An 18,335-nucleotide genomic window follows, 5' to 3' on the forward strand; every position below is an offset into this window, starting at 1 on the left:
CAGTGGCAGTGCACCCTGCTCTGCACCACATACAGGGTCAGTGGCAGTGCACGCTGCTCTGCACCACATACAGGGTCAGTGGCAGTGCACCCTGCTCTGCACCACATACAGGGTCAGTGGCAGTGCACCCTGCACCACATACAGGGTCAGTGGCAGTGCACCCTGCTCTGCACCACATACAGGGTCAGTGGCAGTGCACGCTGCTCTGCACCACATACAGGGTCAGTGGCAGTGCACCCTGCTCTGCACCACATACAGGGCCAGTGGCAGTGCACCCTGCACCACATACAGGGCCAGTGGCAGTGCACCCTGCACCACATACAGGGCCAGTGGCAGTGCACCCTGCTCTGCACCACTCCTCTTATGTAATAGGAGTTTCCTCTTCTCTCACAAACAAGACAGGATGACTGTGGGATGTGCAAAGCAGAGATCGAAAGGGCCAACAACGTTCCAGAACGCGGACAACATTCTATAATGCCATCAAAGTTCTAGAATGTTAACAAGGTTCTGGAATGCAGACCTTCTAGAAGGTTAACAATGTTCTAGAATATTAACATGAATAACAGCTGTTATAATAGGTTGGGACTTAAGACAGGAAGCAAATGAAGACACTCTTACAACCCATACAGTCCATATACTGGAACCACAACTTACTTTTATTGTAAGTTGATTTCAATACACTCATGTTGACATTGGTTATAGAATCACCAGGTAATATAATAATGATCCTTACTAATAATAGAATGTGACATTGTGTTCCAGGGCTGTTATGTATACAGTGTTGGTCTGGCTCCTCGGAGTGACAGCTTGGGTACAGGCTGCTCCTCTGCTGACAGAGTGACAGCTTGGGTACAGGCTGCTCCTCTGCTGACAGAGTGACAGCTTGGGTACAGGCTGCTCCTCTGCTGACAGAGTGACAGCTTGGGTACAGGCTGCTCCTCTGCTGACAGAGTGACAGCTTGGGTACAGGCTGCTCCTCTGCTGACAGAGTGACAGCTTGGGTACAGGCTGCTCCTCTGCTGACAGAGTGACAGCTTGGGTACAGGCTGCTCCTCTGCTGACAGAGTGAGGCTGAGCGGTTGTTGCCAAACCTTTCTCTCTCCCTCTGATGTTGACACGGAAGCCTTCCATAACAGCAACAGATCCTTCTATATAACAGGGCTGGACTGAACTCTGATCAGTTGAATAACTTGTTCTACATGGCAGGTTCAGCTGATGGTGCGCCACTCAAAACAATAAACCCATGATTACAATAACATTATTAATAGGTATATGAAACAAACATTACATCTGAATTTGATTCAATAGCATTATTAATAGGTATGTGAAACAAATATTACATCTGAATTTGATTCAATAGCATTATTAATAGGTATGTGAAACAAACATTACATCTGAATTTGATTCAATAGCATTATTAATAGGTATGTGAAACAAACATTACATCTGAATTTGATTCAATAGTATTATTGATAGGTATGTGAAACAAACATTACATCTGAATTTGATTCAATAGCATTATTAATAGGTATGTGAAACAAACATTACATCTGAATTTGATTCAAATAGTATTATTGATAGGTATGTGAAACAAACATGTCTGCTCTCTTGCCAACTCCTTATGGAATTGTCACGCCAAACATAGTAGCAGGAACAGACTGGCACTCAGGCTGGTCTCAGTCTGAGGATTGAAACATGACATATTGTCTGCATTAACCTTTAGACCAACAGTCCAGACCCTAGGAAATACACTGGGCAGTTCAAAGGAAAACTAGAATAAAGCAATTAAGTAAAATCAATCATTTATTCAACAACATTCCCTTTAAAAAAGAAAATGAAGGATGATGAGCAGCTAGATCAAAGACCTTTGACAGCAGGAACCAAGAGAACCAGCCACTTGATTATGAAGAAGATGAAGGATGATGAGCAGCTAGATCAAAGACCTTTGACAGCAGGAACCAAGAGAACCAGCCACTTGGTTATAAAGCAGATGAAGGATGACGAGAAGCTAGATCAAAGAGCTTTGACAGCAGGAACCAAGAGAACCAGCCACTTGGTTATGAAGAAGATGAAGGATGACGAGCAGCTAGATCAAAGACCTTTGACAGCAGGAACCAAGAGAACCAGCCACTTGGTTATGAAGAAGATGAAGGATGACGAGCAGCTAGATCAAAGACCTTTGACAGCAGGAACCAAGAGAACCAGCCACTTGGTTATAAAGCAGATGAAGGATGACGAGCAGCTAGATCAAAGACCTTTGACAGCAGGAACCAAGAGAACCAGCCACTTGGTTATGAAGAAGATGAAGGATGACGAGCAGCTAGATCAAAGACCTTTGACAGCAGGAACCAAGAGAACCAGCCACTTGGTTATGAAGAAGATGAAGGATGACGAGCAGCTAGATCAAAGACCTTTGACAGCAGGAACCAAGAGAACCAGCAACTTGGTTTCTATAGTAAATATCACCAACAAATAAATAATCACATGGTATATATATTAAAATATGATAAACTGACTAGTTATGGCTTTGGATAACTAAAGAAAGCCTACTAGCTGATGAATAAAAACACATTGATTTCAAGTATAGAGTTTCCCCTTTACCATCACCAGGTGGGTTAAAGGAACAATCAGGTGTTTAAGAATACAGACCTCCACCTGGGTTAAATATACCGACCTGGGGATCGGTTCAATCAGGAGCTCTGTTTATCCCTGGAGCTGTATCAATCAGGAGCTCTGTTTATCCCTGGAGCTGTATCAATCAGGAGCTCTGTTTATCCCTGGAGCTGTAGCGATCAGGAGCTCTGTTTATCCCTGGAGCTGTATCAATCAGGAGCTCTGTTTATCCCTGGAGCTGTATCGGTATCCCAGTGAGCACAAGACGTACTTTCAACGTTGTTGTTGTTATTCCACGGCGGCATGAAGCCCCGTCTATGAACAGGTCCTGTGTTTCATCAGGTTCAGAGTTATTTTTGCATCATTTATGATTCAGACTTAGATCCAGGGCTGGTGTCAGTGACTGCAGCTAACATCAACAATCACAATATACATCCATAATGTTACATGTCTAACAGCAAGCACATACCACACCACGTTGACAGGTTGGACAACGTGGCTAGAATCCTGTTTCTAGGTGCACTGGAGCTCCAGGTCGCACAGCTACATATTAATGGACCCTCTGTAGAGCCCTGTCGTGTGGAGGTTATTCATGTGGACCCAAGCAGAGAGGGTAGGACCTGACAGTGTATCATCAAGAGAAGAGGGTAGGGCCTGACAGTGCATCATCAAGAGAAGAGGGTAGGGCCTGACAGTGTATCATCAAGAGAAGAGGGTAGGGCCTGACAGTGTATCATCAAGAGAAGAGGGTAGGGCCTGACAGTGTATCATCAAGAGAAGAGGGTAGGGCCTGACAGTGTATCATCAAGAGAAGAGGGTAGGACCTGACAGTGTATCATCAAGAGAAGAGGGTAGGGCCTGACAGTGTATCATCAATAGAAGAGGGTAGGGCCTGACAGTGTATCATCAATAGAAGAGGGTAGGGCCTGACAGTGTATCATCAAGAGAAGAGGGTAGGACCTGACAGTGTATCATCAATAGAAGAGGGTAGGGCCTGACAGTGTATCATCAAGAGAAGAGGGTAGGACCTGACAGTGTATCATCAAGAGAAGAGGGTAGGACCTGACAGTGTATTAAGAGAAGAGGGTAGGGCCTGACAGTGTATCGTCAAGAGAAGAGGGTAGGACCTGACAGTGTATCATCAAGAGAAGAGGGTAGAACCTGACAGTGTATCATCAAGAGAAGAGGGTAGGGCCTGACAGTGTATCATCAATAGAAGAGGGTAGGGCCTGACAGTGTATTAAGAGAAGAGGGTAGGGCCTGACAGTGTATTAAGAGAAGAGGGTAGGGCCTGACAGTGTATCATAAAGAGAAGAGGGTAGGGCCTGACAGTGTATCATCAATAGAAGAGGGTAGGACCTGACAGTGTATCATAAAGAGAAGAGGGTAGGACCTGACAGTGTATCATGAAGAGAAGAGGGTAGGGCCTGACAGTGTATCATCAAGAGAAGAGGGTAGGGCCTGACAGTGTATTAAGAGAAGAGGGTAGGGCCTGACAGTGTATCATCAAGAGAAGAGGGTAGGACCTGACAGTGTATCATCAATAGAAGAGGGTAGGGCCTGACAGTGTATCATCAAGAGAAGAGGGTAGGGCCTGACAGTGTATCATCAATAGAAGAGGGTAGGGCCTGACAGTGTATCATCAATAGAAGAGGGTAGGGCCTGACAGTGTATTAAGAGAAGAGGGTAGGGCCTGACAGTGTATTAAGAGAAGAGGGTAGGGCCTGACAGTGTATCATAAAGAGAAGAGGGTAGGGCCTGACAGTGTATCATCAATAGAAGAGGGTAGGACCTGACAGTGTATCATAAAGAGAAGAGGGTAGGACCTGACAGTGTATCATGAAGAGAAGAGGGTAGGGCCTGACAGTGTATCATCAAGAGAAGAGGGTAGGGCCTGACAGTGTATTAAGAGAAGAGGGTAGGGCCTGACAGTGTATCATCAAGAGAAGAGGGTAGGACCTGACAGTGTATCATCAATAGAAGAGGGTAGGGCCTGACAGTGTATCATCAAGAGAAGAGGGTAGGGCCTGACAGTGTCTCATCAATAGAAGAGGGTAGGGCCTGACAGTGTATCATCAATAGAAGAGGGTAGGACCTGACAGTGTATTAAGAGAAGAGGGTAGGACCTGACAGTGTATTAAGAGAAGAGGGTAAGACCTGACAGTGTATCATAAAGAGAAGAGGGTAGGACCTGACAGTGTATCATGAAGAGAAGAGGGTAGGACCTGACAGTGTATCATCAAGAGAAGAGGGTAGGACCTGACAGTGTATTAAGAGAAGAGGGTAGGACCTGACAGTGTATCATAAAGAGAAGAGGGTAGGACCTGACAGTGTATCATAAAGAGAAGAGGGTAGGACCTGACAGTGTATCATAAAGAGAAGAGGGTAGGACCTGACAGTGTATCATCAATAGAAGAGGGTAGGGCCTGACAGTGTATTAAGAGAAGAGGGTAGGACCTGACAGTGTATTAAGAGAAGAGGGTAGGACCTGACAGTGTATCATCAAGAGAAGAGGGTAGGACCTGACAGTGTATCATCAAGAGAAGAGGGTAGGACCTGACAGTGTATCATAAAGAGAAGAGGGTAAGACCTGACAGTGTATTAAGAGAAGAGGGTAGGACCTGACAGTGTATCATAAAGAGAAGAGGGTAGGTCCTGACAGTGTATCATAAAGAGAAGAGGGTAGGACCTGACAGTGTATCATCAAGAGAAGAGGGTAGGACCTGACAGTGTATCATCAAGAGAAGAGGGTAGGACCTGACAGTGTATCATCAAGAGAAGAGGGTAGGACCTGACAGTGTATCATCAAGAGAAGAGGGTAGGACCTGACAGTGTATCATAAAGAGAAGAGGGTAAGACCTGACAGTGTATTAAGAGAAGAGGGTAGGACCTGACAGTGTATCATAAAGAGAAGAGGGTAGGGCCTGACAGTGTATCATCAAGAGAAGAGGGTGGCACATGACAGTGCATCAAGAGAAGAGGGTAGGGCCTGACAGTGCATCAAGAGAAGAGGGTGGCACATGACAGTGCATCAAGAGAAGAGGGTGGCACATGACAGTGCATCAAGAGAAGAGGGTGGCACATGACAGTGCATCAAGAGAAGAGGGTGGCACATGACAGTGTATCAAGAGAAGAGGGTGGCACATGACAGTGCATCAAGAGAAGAGGGTGGCACATGACAGTGCATCGTCAGATAGATCATCTGAGCATTAAGACAGAAAATAACTAACAGTAAAACATTGGGACCAGCGTGTGTTGTTGGGACCAGCGTGTGTTGTTGGGACCAGCGTGTGTTGTTGGGACAGCGTGTGTTGTTGGGACCAGCGTGTGTTGTTGGGACAGCGTGTGTTGTTGGGACAGCGTGTGTTGTTGGGACAGCGTGTGTTGTTGGGACCAGCGTGTGTTGTTGGGACCAGCGTGTGTTGTTGGGACCAGCGTGTGTTGTTGGGACAGCGTGTGTTGTTGGGACAGCGTGTGTTGTTGGGACAGCGTGTGTTGTTGGGACAGCGTGTGTTGTTGGGACAGCGTGTGTTGTTGGGACAGCGTGTGTTGTTGGGACAGCGTGTGTTGTTGGGACCAGCGTGTGTTGTTGGGACCAGCGTGTGTTGTTGGGACCAGCGTGTGTTGTTGGGACCAGCGTGTGTTGTTGGGACAGCGTGTGTTGTTGGGACAGCGTGTGTTGTTGGGGACAGCGTGTGTTGTTGGGGACAGCGTGTGTTGTTGGGACAGCGTGTGTTGTTGGGACAGCGTGTGTTGTTGGGACAGCGTGTGTTGTTGGGACAGCGTGTGTTGTTGGGACAGCGTGTGTTGTGGGGACAGCGTGTGTTGTGGGGACAGCGTGTGTTGTGGGGACAGCGTGTGTTGTTGGGACCAGCGTGTGTTGTTGGGACAGCGTGTGTTGTTGGGACCAGCGTGTGTTGTTGGGACCAGCGTGTGTTGTTGGGACCAGCGTGTGTTGTTGGGACCAGCGTGTGTTGTTGGGACCAGCGCAGCGTGTGTTGTTGGGACAGCGTGTGTTGTTGGGACAGCGTGTGTTGTTGGGACAGCGTGTGTTGTTGGGACCTCTTTGCGGGGAGCAGGGTTAGAAGCTGGAGCACGGGGCAGGTGGGACCTCTTTGCGGGGTGCAGGGTTAGAAGCTGGAGCACGGGGCAGGTGGCAGATTCCCTGGGCGGTTTGGGGCTGACCCTCCTCAGACCTCCTCTCAGGCCACGGCAGGGGAGGTGCTCCAGAAGCACCAACGTCGTCTGCTGTGGTGTTTGTTGAGAACCACGTCCTCCTTCTCCCTCTCCTTCCTCACCCGCTGGTAGTGGTCCTCCTCCTTCAGGTACCACACCGGGGGCCAGCGGTGCTTCTCAAAGTATTCCTGGTTCTCTGGGAGGAAAACACAACACCGGCAGACCATCAGACAACATGTAGTGTAGCTACCACAGACTGGGCAGTACAGAACACAGGTGGCAAACTCATTCCATAGAAGGTTTTCACTCTTCCCTTGGACGTGATGCATTAAGGTCACTGATTAGATAGGAAGTCCCCTCACCTTGTTTTCTAGGTCTTCATTCATCACAAATTGAAAGGACATAACAAACCAGCGGACATTATCAAGAGAAGAGGGTATCTGCCTTACTATCTGACAGGAAACTCATTAATACAAGTCTAAAACCATATTGTTCCGTGTTCACCTTTCATTGATTGTGATGGTTGGTTGTGTGCTGATCAGAACTAGCGGATGAATAACTCACCTGCAGATTTGGCCTTGATCTCTTTGCGATAGTTGGCACAGACATTGTTGTAGTGAGTGCAGATGTGATGTAGGCACCAAGCTGCTAACTGGTTAGCATTATGGAACTGGAAGAAAAACAAAGGAAAATACATTCAAACTGCAGATCAATCACCCTATGTTGAAACCTGCAGATCAATCACCCCATGTTGAAACCTGCAGATCAATCACCCCATGTTGAAACCTGCAGATCAATCACCCCATGTTGAAACCTGCAGATCAATCACCCCATGTTGAAACCTGCAGATCAATCACCCCATGTTGAAACCTGCAGATCAATCACCCTATGTTGAAACCTGCAGATCAATCACCCCATGTTGAAACCTGCAGATCAATCACCCCATGTTGAAACCTGCAGATCAATCACCCCATGTTGAAACCTGCAGATCAATCACCCCATGTTGAAACCTGCAGATCAATCACCCCATGTTGAAACCTGCAGATCAATCACCCCATGTTGAAACCTGCAGATCAATCACCCCATGTTGAAACCTGCAGATCAATCACCCCATGTTGAAACCTGCAGATCAATCACCCCATGTTGAAACCTGCAGATCAATCACCCCATGTTGAAACCTGCAGATCAATCACCCCATGTTGAAACCTGCAGATCAATCACCCCATGTTGAAACCTGCAGATCAATCACCCCATGTTGAAACCTGCAGATCAATCACCCCATGTTGAAACCTGCAGATCAATCACCCCATGTTGAAACCTGCAGATCAATCACCCCATGTTGAAACCTGCAGATCAATCACCCCATGTTGAAACCTGCAGATCAATCACCCCATGTTGAAACCTGCAGATCAATCACCCTATGTTGAAACCTGCAGATCAATCACCCTATGTTGAAACCTGCAGATCAATCACCCCATGTTGAAACCTGCAGATCAATCACCCCATGTTGAAACCTGCAGATCAATCACCCCATGTTGAAACCTGCAGATCAATCACCCCATGTTGAAACCTGCAGATCAATCACCCTATGTTGAAACCTGCAGATCAATCACCCCATGTTGAAACCTGCAGATCAATCACCCTATGTTGAAACCTGCAGATCAATCACCCTATGTTGAAACCTGCAGATCAATCATCCTATGTTGAAACCTGCAGATCAATCACCCAATGTTGAAACCTGCAGATCAATCACCCCATGTTGAAACCTGCAGATCAATCATCCTATATTTAAAACTGTAGAAAAATCATCCTATATTTAAAACTGTAGAAATATTATCCTAGGTGAGTACCTCTCTGTCTATATCCTGTTCTAATAAACCAACCTGAGCCAGTTCCAGACAGGTGAGTACCTCTCTGTCTATATCCTGTTCTAGTAAACCAACCTGAGTCAGTTCCAGATAGGTGAGTACCTCTCTGTCTATATCCTGTTCTAGTAAACCAACCTGAGTCAGTTCCAGATAGGTGAGTACCTCTCTGTCTATATCCTGTTCTAGTAAACCAACCTGAGCCAGTTCCAGATAGGTGAGTACCTCTCTGTCTATATCCTGTTCTAGTAAACCAACCTGAGTCAGTTACAGATAGGTGAGTACCTCTCTGTCTATATCCTGTTCTAGTAAACCAACCTGAGTCAATTCCAGATAGGTGAGTACCTCTCTGTCTATATCCTGTTCTAGTAAACCAACCTGAGTCAGTTCCAGATAGGTGAGTACCTCGCTGTCTATATCCTGTTCTAGTAAACCAACCTGAGTCAATTCCAGATAGGTGAGTACCTCTCTGTCTATATCCTGTTCTAGTAAACCAACCTGAGTCAATTCCAGATAGGTGAGTACCTCTCTGTCTATATCCTGTTCTAGTAAACCAACCTGAGTCAGTTCCAGATAGGTGAGTACCTCTCTGTCTATATCCTGTTCTAGTAAACCAACCTGAGCCAGTTCCAGATAGGTGAGTACCTCTCTGTCTATATCCTGGTCTAGTAAACCAACCTGAGCCAGCTCCAGATAGGTGAGTACCTCGCCGTCTATATCCTGTCCGTCTTTGGAGGCTTTCACCAGCTCACTCACAGCATAGTGTTCTGTGGAGCAGACAGAGGAAACAGACAACCTTTATAATAAACGATAGAGTTTCAGAACCAGAGTTGAAACCAATATTCTATAGATGATGCGTCACGGTCACAAGGCACCCAAGAAAAACAACACAGAAGGGCTTAAAGGGTTCACTCCAGCAGCATACAATCCCAGCTACCGCAGCACTGTAAAGGGTTCACTCCAGCAGCATACAATCCCAGCTACCGCAGCACTGTAAAGGGTTCACTCCAGCAGCATACAATCCCAGCTACCGCAGCACTGTAAAGGGTTCACTCCAGCAGCATACAATCCCAGCTACCGCAGCACTGTAGTGACAGTTTTAATACTGTAGTAATACCGTAACTACAATGAGACAGGTACAACTACAGTACTGAATCTCCCACCTGGTGCAGAGTCAGAGTACACAAAGTAATCCAAAAGTTTCCAAAAGGATCACAGGAATCATTACATTTACATTTAAGTCATTTAGCAGACGCTCTTATCCAGAGCGACTTACAAATTGGTGCATTCACCTTATGATATCCAGTGGAACAACCACTTTACAATAGTGCATCTAAATCTTTTAAGGGGGGGGGGGGGGGGGGGGGGGGGGGTTAAAAGGATTACTTTATCCTATCCTAGGTATTAGAGGTGGGGTTTCAGGAGGTGGGTGGGGTGGGGTTTCACGTGTCTCCGGAAGGTGGTGATTGACTCCGCTGACCTGGCGTCGTGAGGGAGTTTGTTCCACCATTGGGGTGCCAGAGCAGCGAACAGTTTTGACTGGGCTGAGCGGGAACTGTACTTCCTCAGAGGTAGGGAGGCGAGCAGGCCAGAGGTGGATGAACGCAGTGCCCTTGTTTGGGTGTAGGGCCTGATCAGAGCCTGAAGGTACGGAGGTGCCGTTCCCCTCACAGCTCCGTAGGCAAGCACCATGGTCTTGTAGCGGATGCGAGCTTCAACTGGAAGCCAGTGGAGAGAGCGGAGGAGCGGGGTGACGTGAGAGAACTTGGGAAGGTTGAACACCAGACGGGCTGCGGCGTTCTGGATGAGTTGTAGGGGTTTAATGGCACAGGCAGGGAGCCCAGCCAACAGCGAGTTGCAGTAATCCAGACGGGACATGACAAGTGCCTGGATTAGGACCTGCGCCGCTTCCTGTGTGAGGCAGGGTCGTACTCTGCGAATGTTGTAGAGCATGAACCTACAGGAACGGGTCACCGCCTTGATGTTAGTTGAGAACGACAGGGTGTTGTCCAGGATCACGCCAAGGTTCTTAGCACTCTGGGAGGAGGACACAATGGAGTTGTCAACCGTGATGGCGAGATCATGGAACGGGCAGTCCTTCCCCGGGAGGAAGAGCAGCTCCGTCTTGCCGAGGTTCAGCTTGAGGTGGTGATCCGTCATCCACACTGATATGTCTGCCAGACATGCAGAGATGCGATTCGCCACCTGGTTATCAGAAGGGGGAAAGGAGAAGATTAATTGTGTGTCGTCTGCATAGCAATGATAGGAGAGACCATGTGAGGATATGACAGAGCCAAGTGACTTGGTGTATAGCGAGAATAGGAGAGGGCCTAGAACAGAGCCCTGGGGGACACCAGTGGTGAGAGCACGTGGTGCGGAGACAGATTCTCACCACGCCACCTGGTAGGAGCGACCTGTCAGGTAGGACGCAATCCAAGCGTGGGCCGCGCCGGAGATGCCCAACTCTGAGAGGGTGGAGAGGAGGATCTGATGGTTCACAGTATCAAAGGCAGCCGATAGGTCTAGAAGGATGAGAGCAGAGGAGAGAGAGTTAGCTTTAGCAGTGCGGAGCGCCTCCGTGACACAGAGAAGAGCAGTCTCAGTTGAATGACTAGTCTTGAAACCTGACTGATTTGGATCAAGAAGGTCATTCTGAGAGAGATAGCAGGAGAGCTGGCCAAGGACGGCACGTTCAAGAGTTTTGGAGAGAAAAGAAAGAAGGGATACTGGTCTGTAGTTGTTGACATCGGAGGGATTGAGTGTAGGTTTTTTCAGAAGGGGTGCAACTCTCGCTCTCTTGAAGACGGAAGGGACGTAGCCAGCGGTCAAGGATGAGTTGATGAGCGAGGTGAGGTAAGGGAGAAGGTCTCCGGAAATGGTCTGGAGAAGAGAGGAGGGGATAGGGTCAAGCGGGCAGGTTGTTGGGCGGACGGCCGTCACAAGACGCGAGATTTCATCTGGAGAGAGAGGGGAGAAAGAGGTCAAAGCACAGGGTAGGGCAGTGTGAGCAGAACCAGCGGTGTCGTTTGACTTAGCAAACGAGGATCGGATGTCGTCGACCTTCTTTTCAAAATGGTTGACGAAGTCATCCGCAGAGAGGGAGGAGGGGGGAGGGGGATTCAGGAGGGAGGAGAAGGTGGCAAAGAGCTTCCTAGGGTTAGAGGCAGATGCTTGGAATTTAGAGTGGTAGAAAGTGGCTTTAGCAGCAGAGACAGAAGAGGAAAATGTAGAGAGGAGGGAGTGAAAGGATGCCAGGTCCGCAGGGAGGCGAGTTTTCCTCCATTTCCGCTCGGCTGCCCGGAGCCCTGTTCTGTGAGCTCGCAATGAGTCGTCGAGCCACGGAGCAGGAGGGGAGGACCGAGCCGGCCTGGAGGATAGGGGACATAGAGAGTCAAAGGATGCAGAAAGGGAGGAGAGGAGGGTTGAGGAGGCAGAATCAGGAGATAGGTTGGAGAAGGTTTGAGCAGAGGGAAGAGATGATAGGATGGAAGAGGAGAGAGTAGCGGGGGAGAGAGAGCGAAGGTTGGGACGGCGCGATACCATCCGAGTAGGGGCAGAGTGGGAAGTGTTGGATGAGAGCGAGAGGGAAAAGGATACAAGGTAGTGGTCGGAGACTTGGAGGGGAGTTGCAATGAGATTAGTGGAAGAACATCATCTAGTAAAGATGAGGTCAAGCATATTGCCTGCATTGTGGGTAGGGGGGGAAGGTGAGAGGGTGAGGTCAAAAGAGGAGAGGAGTGGAAAGAAGGAGGCAGAGAGGAATGAGTCAAAGGTAGACGTGGGGAGGTCACCCAGAACTGTGAGAGGTGAGCCATCCTCAGGAAAGGAACTTATCAAGGCGTCAAGCTCATTGATGAACTCTCCAAGGGAACCTGGAGGGCGATAAATGATAAGGATGTTAAGCTTGAAAGGGCTGGTAACTGTGACAGCATGGAATTCAAAGGAGGCGATAGACAGATGGGTCAGGGGAGAAAGAGAGAATGTCCACTTGGGAGAGATGAGGATCCCAGTGCCACCACCCCGCTGACCAGAAGCTCTCGGGGTGTGCGAGAACACGTGGGCCGACGAGGAGAGAGCAGTAGGAGTAGCAGTGTTATCTGTGGTAATCCATGTTTCCGTCAGTGCCAAGAAGTCGAGGGACTGGAGGGAATCATAGGCTGAGATGAACTCTGCCTTGTTGGCCGCAGATCGGCAGTTCCAGAGGCTGCCGGAGACCTGGAACTCCACGTGGGTCGTGCGCGCTGGGACCACCAGGTTAGAGTGGCAGCGGCCACGCGGTGTGAAGCGTATCATCTTATAAGCGTATCATCTTATTATACATACAGTAGTATGCCTGATTTAATTAGCTTTATAATAAAATCATTTTGAAACAGAAATGGCTGCCAGCAGAACAGTTAGTCACTCACCCTCTAGATAACATGAAAACAGTTCAACCAGTTCTGCTAGAGAAAGTCAAATCGTCAAATTGAGGTGTTCTCTCATTTTATCTGAACGTACTGTAGCTAGCAAGCTAGCCAACTTTAGCCAGTTTGCTTGGGTGCCTGACTGCTGTTGAAAGGTCAGAATGATCAGCTCGACCCTGCTCCTCAGCCAGTGTCCTGATTGACCCTGCTCCTCAGCCAGTGTCCCCTGATCGACCCTGCTCCTCAGCCAGTCCCCTGATCGACCCTGCTCCTCAGCCAGTCCCCTGATCGACCCTGCTCCTCAGCCAGTGTCCCCTGATCGACCCCGCTCCTCAGCCAGTGTCCCCTGATCGACTCCGCTCCTCAGCCAGTGTCCTGATCGACCCCGCTCCTCAGCCAGTGTCCTGATCGACCCCGCTCCTCAGCCAGTGTCCTGATCGACCCCGCTCCTCAGCCAGTGTCCCCTGATCGACCCTGCTCCTCAGCCAGTGTCCCCTGATCGACCCTGCTCCTCAACCAGTGTCCCCTGATCGACTCCGCTCCTCAACCAGTGTCCCCTGATCAACCCTGCTACTCAGCCAGTGTCCTGATCGACCCCGCTCCTCAGCCAGTATCCCGATCAACCCTGCTCCTCAGCCAGTGTCCTGATCGACCCTGCTCTTCAGCCAGTGTCCTGATCAACCCTGCTCCTCAGCCAGTGTCCTGATCGACCCCGCTCCTCAGCCAGTATCCCGATCAACCCTGCTCCTCAGCCAGTGTCCTGATCGACCCTGCTCCTCAGCCAGTGTCCTGATCAACCCTGCTCCTCAGCCAGTGTGTCCAGGGTGTGTTCTGAACACTCCACGAGCGAAGCGCTCTGGATTTAGAACAGACAATCTGTCAACGCTATGAATTTATGAATGACCCAGAATGCACTGAGCGCCTTCACACATTGGAGTCAATTTAGGAACACCCCCTTAGAGAGTTGGGACATTGGAGTTCTGCATTGTGATGCACGGCAGCCATGTTATCTCCCCATTAACATTACATGGGGATATTGAATGATATGTAACTGAAGGTCTAGAATTAGAACAACATTCTATAACAGCCATGTTATCTCCCCATTGACATTACATGGGGATATTGAATGATATGTAACTGAAGGTCTAGAATTAGAACAACATTCTATAACAGCCATGTTATCTCCCCATTGACATTACATGGGGATATTGAATGATATGTAACTGAAGGTCTAGAATTAGAACAACATTCTATAACAGCCATGTTATCTCCCCATTGACATTACATGGGGATATTGAATGATATGTAACTGAAGGTCTAGAATTAGAACAACATTCTATAACAGCCATGTTATCTCCCCATTGACATTACATGGGGATATTGATTGATATGTAACTGAAGGTCTAGAATTAGAACAACATTCTATAACAGCCATGGTATCTCCCCATTGACATTACATGGGGATATTGAATGATATGTAACTGAAGGTCTAGAATTAGAACAACATTCTATAACAGCCATGTTATCTCCCCATTGACATTACATGGGGATATTGAATGATATGTAACTGAAGGTCTAGAATTAGAACAACATTCTATAACAGCCATGTTATCTCCCCATTGACATTACATGGGGATATTGAATGATATGTAACTGAAGGTCTAGAATTAGAACAACATTCTATAACAGCCATGTTATCTCCCCATTGACATTACATGGGGATATTGAATGATATGTAACTGAAGGTCTAGAATTAGAACAACATTCTATAACAGCCATGTTATCTCCCCATTGACATTACATGGGGATATTGAATGATATGTAACTGAAGGTCTAGAATTAGAACAACATTCTATAACAGCCATGTTATCTCCCCATTGACATTACATGGGGATATTGAATGATATGTAACTGAAGGTCTAGAATTAGAACAACATTCTATAACAGCCATGTTATCTCCCCATTGACATTACATGGGGATATTGAATGATATGTAACTGAAGGTCTAGAATTAGAACAACATTCTATAACAGCCATGTTATCTCCCCATTGACATTACATGGGGATATTGAATGATATGTAACTGAAGGTCTAGAATTAGAACAACATTCTATAACAGCCATGTTATCTCCCCATTGACATTACATGGGGATATTGATTGATATGTAACTGAAGGTCTAGAATTAGAACAACATTCTATAACAGCCATGGTATCTCCCCATTGACATTACATGGGGATATTGAATGATATGTAACTGAAGGTCTAGAATTAGAACAACATTCTATAACAGCCATGTTATCTCCCCATTGACATTACATGGGGATATTGAATGATATGTAACTGAAGGTCTAGAATTAGAACAACATTCTATAACAGCCATGTTATCTCCCCATTGACATTACATGGGGATATTGAATGCTATGTAACTGAAGGTCTAGGAGGTCTAGGTTAGTACCTGTCAGAGCAGTCAGTCTGGGGAGACAGTCTGTTAACCAGGGTTAGTACCTGTCAGAGCAGTCAGTCTGTTAACCAGGGTTAGTACCTGTCAGAGCAGACAGTCTGTTAACCAGGGTTAGTACCTGTCAGAGCAGTCAGTCTGTTAACCAGGGTTAGTACCTGTCAGAGCAGTCAGTCTGGGGAGACAGAGTCTGTTAACCAGGGTTAGTACCTGTCAGAGCAGTCAGTCTGGGGAGACAGTCTGTTAACCAGGGTTAGTACCTGTCAGAGCAGTCAGTCTGTTAACCAGGGTTAGTACCTGTCAGAGCAGTCAGTCTGGGGAGACAGTCTGTTAACCAGGGTTAGTACCTGTCAGAGCAGACAGTCTGTTAACCAGGGTTAGTACCTGTCAGAGCAGTCAGTCTGGGGAGACAGTCTGTTAACCAGGGTTAGTACCTGTCAGAGCAGTCAGTCTGGGGAGACAGTCTGTTAACCAGGGTTACTACCTGTCAGAGCAGTCAGTCTGTTAACCAGGGTTAGTACCTGTCAGAGCAGTCAGTCTGGGGAGACAGTCTGTTAACCAGGGTTAGTACCTGTCAGAGCAGTCAGTCTGTTAACCAGGGTTAGTACCTGTCAGAGCAGTCAGTCTGTTAACCAGGGTTAGTACCTGTCAGAGCAGTCAGTCTGGGGAGAGTCTGTTAACCAGGGTTAGTACCTGTCAGAGCAGTCAGTCTGTTAACCAGGGTTAGTACCTGTCAGAGCAGACAGTCTGTTAACCAGGGTTAGTACCTGTCAGAGCAGACAGTCTGTTAACCAGGGTTAGTACCTGTCAGAGCAGTCAGTCTGTTAACCAGGGTTAGTACCTGTCAGAGCAGTCAGTCTGGGGAGACAGTCTGTTAACCAGGGTTACTACCTGTCAGAGCAGTCAGTCTGTTAACCAGGGTTAGTACCTGTCAGAGCAGTCAGTCTGGGGAGACAGTCTGTTAACCAGGGTTAGTACCTGTCAGAGCAGTCAGTCTGTTAACCAGGGTTAGTACCTGTCAGAGCAGTCAGTCTGGGGAGACAGAGTCTGTTAACCAGGGTTAGTACCTGTCAGAGCAGTCAGTCTGGGGAGACAGTCTGTTAACCAGGGTTAGTACCTGTCAGAGCAGTCAGTCTGGGGAGACAGTCTGTTAACCAGGGTTAGTACCTGTCAGAGCAGACAGTCTGTTAACCAGGGTTAGTACCTGTCAGAGCAGTCAGTCTGTTAACCAGGGTTAGTACCTGTCAGAGCAGTCAGTCTGGGGAGACAGAGTCTGTTAACCAGGGTTAGTACCTGTCAGAGCAGTCAGTCTGGGGAGACAGTCTGTTAACCAGGGTTAGTACCTGTCAGAGCAGTCAGTCTGGGGAGACAGAGTCTGTTAGCCAGGGCCGTCAGCTCCATAGGGTCCAGCTCTGCCATGGGACAAAGCTGATTGGTGTAGAGATACTCCAGAACAGCCTGCATACACACCCTGCTGGTGCCTGGGAACGAGACCTAAACACACAGACACACACAGACACACACAGGCAGACCACAGACACACACAGACACACACAGGCAGACCACAGACACACACAGGCAGACCACAGACACACACAGGCAGACACACACAGGCAGACCACAGACACACACAGGCAGACACACACAGGCAGACCACAGACACACACATGCAGACCACAGACACACACATGCAGACCACAGACACACACAGACACACACAGACACACACAGGCAGACCACAGACACACACAGGCAGACCACAGACACACACAGGCAGACACACACAGACACAAACAGGCAGACACACACAGGCAGACCACAGACACACACAGGCAGACCACAGACACACACAGGCAGACACACACAGACACACACAGGCAGACACACACAGACACACACAGGCAGACCACAGACAGACACAAACAGGAAAAAACAGAGACAAATCATTTGACAACGTCTAAATGTCCTGTTTCACTGTCTGTAGAGACTAGCAGTAGAGACTACAGAGGCTCTGTAAAGACTAGCAGTAGAGACTACAGAGGCCCTGTAGAGACTAGCAGTAGAGACTACAGGGGCTCTGTAAAGACTAGCAGTAGAGACTACAGAGGCTCTGTAAAGACTAGCAGTAGAGACTACAGAGGCTCTGTAAAGACCAGCAGTAGAGACTACAGAGGCTCTGTAAAGACTAGCAGTAGAGACTACAGAGGCTCTGTAAAGACCAGCAGTAGAGACTACAGAGGCTCTGTAAAGACTAGCAGTAGAGACTACAGAGGCTCTGTAAAGACTAGCAGTAGATACTACAGGGGCTCTGTAAAGACTAGCAGTAGAGACTACAGAGGCTCTGTAAAGACTAGCAGTAGAGACTACAGAGGCTCTGTAAAGACTAGCAGTAGAGACTACAGAGGCTCTGTAAAGACTAGCAGTAGAGACTACAGAGGCTCTGTAAAGACTAGCAGTAGAGACTACAGAGGCTCTGTAAAGACTAGCAGTAGAGACTACAGAGGCTCTGTAAAGACTAGCAGTAGAGACTACAGGGGCTCTGTAAAGACTAGCAGTAGAGACTACAGAGGCTCTGTAAAGACTAGCAGTAGAGACTACAGAGGCTCTGTAAAGACTAGCAGTAGAGACTACAGAGGCTCTGTAGAGACTAGCAGTAGAGACTACAGAGGCTCTGTAAAGACTAGCAGTAGAGACTACAGAGGCTCTGTAAAGACTAGCAGTAGAGACTACAGGGGCTCTGTAAAGACTAGCAGTAGAGACTACAGAGGCTCTGTAAAGACTAGCAGTAGAGACTACAGAGGCTCTGTAAAGACTAGCAG

At 47.9% G+C, this 18,335-nt stretch overlaps 1 long non-coding RNA gene across 1 annotated transcript; it reads right to left on the minus strand.

Annotated features, from left to right (window-relative positions):
* Window positions 1–6,621: 6,621 nt before the first annotated feature.
* Window positions 6,622–9,739, minus strand: LOC120039359. Its single transcript, XR_005475383.1, has 3 exons — window positions 9,333–9,739; window positions 7,354–7,459; window positions 6,622–6,985 (listed from the first exon to the last, which is right to left on the minus strand). It is a non-coding gene; the product is annotated as an uncharacterized LOC120039359 (long non-coding RNA).
* Window positions 9,740–18,335: the final 8,596 nt, after the last annotated feature.

This window comes from Salvelinus namaycush, unplaced genomic scaffold, assembly GCF_016432855.1.
Source record: "Salvelinus namaycush isolate Seneca unplaced genomic scaffold, SaNama_1.0 Scaffold2661, whole genome shotgun sequence".
Classification (NCBI taxonomy): Eukaryota; Metazoa; Chordata; class Actinopteri; order Salmoniformes; family Salmonidae; genus Salvelinus; species Salvelinus namaycush.